Genomic DNA, 3547 nt, shown 5'->3' on the forward strand with positions numbered 1-3547 from the left:
TACTGGATGGATAGCGCACAGAAGAATCATGAAGTTGGTCGACTGCCTCTATAGGTGTTAGAGGGCTAGTCGACTTGAAGGGACAGCATAGGGTTCTTGAATGGATAGTGCACAGAAGAATGGATAGTGCACAGAAGAATGATAAACTTGGCCGATTGCCTCTACAAGTGTTAGAGGGCTGGTCGACTTCAAAAATAGGCTCTCTAGGGCTAGTCAACTAAGTTCTCTCTCTCTCTCTTTCTGCTGGTCACATCCCCTACTGGCCTGGAACAGCTAGTCAACTAGCACACAAGGTGCTATAGGACTGGCCGACTTGCACATCTTCTTTCAAGGGCTGGTTGTTGCCTTTCTCCTATCCCTCCACTGGTTTTGTTGTTTTACAGCATAGATAACAAGGATTCTTTGGTCAAAATAGTTATAGGTTGTGCTTTGTTTCTACTCTACTCCTTGCTAGTAGACGATTTGGCCAAAGTGTTGTTTTGGGCCTATTTTGGGAAGCAGGCAGTTTTTCAATCAAGAAGACCTAAAGGATGTTGTTCTAGGGGATCTTGGTGAACTCATGTATGCTTTGGGTGGCCAGGAAGCTTGAAATATAGCTAGTTGAGCAAACAGTTGTGCGGACACCATGTAATCAAGAGAGCAGTTTTGGTGACTGCTTTCTCCTGGGTTGGTGACCAATGGCCTGGTTTCTATGGATTGGTGACTGCTTTTCTTTGGGTTGGCGACCAAGGTTCTATTTTTCTTTGCTGTATTTTCACTAATTGGATAAATCTGGTACTAGTGGAGGAGTTGATCTCTCGAGCACCCACATCCTGTACAATATAATACTGTATTTTTCTTTGCTGTATTTTCACTAATTGGATAAATCTGGTACTAGTGGAGGAGTTGATCTCCCGAGCACCCACATCCTGTACAATATAATACTCTATTGGTAATAAATATACCTCAGGGGAGCTGGCCCAGCTTCTCAGCCCCTAGTGCTATGTCATGTGCAAGATTATCTTTTGGTCTTTCGTATGATGCTTGAGACATGTATTGGTATATGCTCATGATGTGATGGATGTTGAATGTATGCTGTGTTTTGGCAATTAGTTTTTGTATTCATGCGCTTGCTTGTGACATTGGTATCAGAGCAATGGTTTCTTTCTTTGCTTGAGGAAGGACGATTTTTGGGCAAACAGAAAATTTGGCTAAGCATATAGAACAGATAATATGAGCACTCACATTGAGCCTCTTAAGTAGGAGAGGGCACATGCCGAGGGATCTATTGGAACTGTCATACTGCTCTTGAGCATGAGAGGGCATATGCAGAAGGGACTATTGGTATTGCACAAATAGATCCTGTTGATGTAACGTCTGATTTGGAGGCCCTGAGGTGCCAAGTTAGACACTATCTTGATGAGATAGCAGCGTGCTGGTATTTTAGAAAAGATCCTGATGTGCAAAAAGTTTTGGGTACAAAAAGGAAAATTTTACTAGAGGGTGCAGCCTTTGAGGCTATGGCAGCAGAGTTGGTATCATGAATTGGCCATGTCCTATTTGAGAGACTGAAAGGATATATCTGAGGACTTCAGTGGATGAAGGGCTTCTCACCTGGAAGCACGTGCAGCTTCAGGTGATTCAAAAGAGGCTATATCTCATCCTCATCATATTGTTCCACATCGAGAGCGTTCTCCTCTCATGATGATTCTACTCGATCTACGAGTACCGCTCGGGATAGTGGAAAGCAGGCTCGAGATGAATCCCCCAACTATAAAACTGATGAGCATGGCAGATCTCATTCAAAGAAGAAAGCTAAAGAGTTCAAGTCAGGGGATAAGGACATCAAATTTGAACATTTCTTTGGAAAGATGGAAATTACCAAAGCTCTTGCTTTTATTCGTCAATTTGAAACTTCTTTTTGCAACGAAGACTTCTCGGAGAAGTCTAAACTGAGGCATGTGGGTATGCATCTAAAAGAATCAGCTAGTGATTAGTGGATGGCCAAAATTTTGGATCATAGTGCTACTCACACATTGGCTGAATTTAATATTCTGTTTTATGCACAATTCCTACTACCAAACTTTGCTAAAAATGTGCATAAAGAATGGGATTGCTAAAGGCAGATGCAGACTTACATTTTCGAATATTGGAAGGTATTGCTGAAAGTTACTCCTTTCATGACGCTCTCTGATGAAGAGAAGAAAAGAAAGTTTGAGTCTGGATTGCACCCAATCATTCAAGAGAGTCTTGGGGTGTATCCAAACCAAACTCTTCAGTAGTTAGCACATTCGGCTATTGTAGCTGAAAAGTTACACATGAAACAGGACAAATCTAAGCCATTTTCATATTCTTTCAAGGGTAAGAAGAGGGCTAGTTATGACCAGAAAAAGGTCGGATAGCCCTTAAAAAGTGATCAGAAAGATGCCCATGATACAAAGGAATGCTCATTCAAGAAGCCGTGGTGCAAATGAAATGCTCATGGTGGGTTGTCAAGACAGCAAAGGATGGAGTATGCATGTGATGGGAAATGTTTTGGATGTGGTATTAAAGCTCACATATATCCTAAGTGCCCTCAAAACCCAAAGAATATAGATAGTCGTATAAGGAAACACAGGACATACTTCAACTAAGAGACCCATGGGGACAATTAAAAGATCAACCTGCACTATTTCTTATTTATGATGCATCCACGGAAAATTTCATTTCTATGGAGATGGCAGCCACCATAGGGTTGGGTGTATCAGATTATGGCATTCAAATGGATGCAGATGCAGATTTTAAGGGTAAAGGAGTTAATGTAACACCAATTATTGGCAGACTCCACATTCACATATGTAGGGCTACCTTAATCATGAGAGTTTCATGGTTGCTCCTATCACATGTTGTGATGTTTTGTTGGGAATGCCTTGGCATGCTCGCATGGAGCCAAAGAAATCATACAAAACCAAGAAGATCAGTTTCATGCATAGAGGTAGAGAGATTTCTATAGATGCTGGTACTCCAGAAAGTACCATACCTACTGTTAGTCATGTGCATATCAATAAGGTAATAAAGAAATCAGCTTGTTCTTACTTGGTTTTTGTAAGAGAGAGTGCTGAGCAAGAAAGAGTAAATGTTGATCAACTAACTCGACAACGAGTAGATTTCCTACATCGCTATAGTGATTGTTTTCGAGATGCTTTGCCTAGTGAGTTACCACCTGAGCATCCCAAAGATCACCGTATTTATGTGATACCCAATAGCACACGCCCAATCAACCTCCATACATGATAAGCGCTAGTCAGTAAAATAAGAAGAAAGTAGATGACTTGCTTGAGAAAGGGTTGATAATACAGCCCATCTCTTCTCCTTATTGTTCACCTATGTTGTTGTTGCAAAAGAAAGATGGTACAACCTATCTCTTCTCCTTATTGTTCACCTATGCTATTGGTGCAAAAGAAAGATGGTACAACCCATCTCTTCTCCTTATTGTTCACCTATGTTGTTGTTGCAAAAGAAAGATGGTACAACCTATCTCTTCTCCTTATTGTTCACCTATGCTATTGGTGCAAAAGAAAGATGGTAC

This window comes from Cibotium barometz, chromosome 65, assembly GCF_041138505.1.
Source record: "Cibotium barometz isolate CiBa-2024 chromosome 65, ASM4113850v1, whole genome shotgun sequence".
Lineage (NCBI taxonomy): Eukaryota > Viridiplantae > Streptophyta > Polypodiopsida > Cyatheales > Cibotiaceae > Cibotium > Cibotium barometz.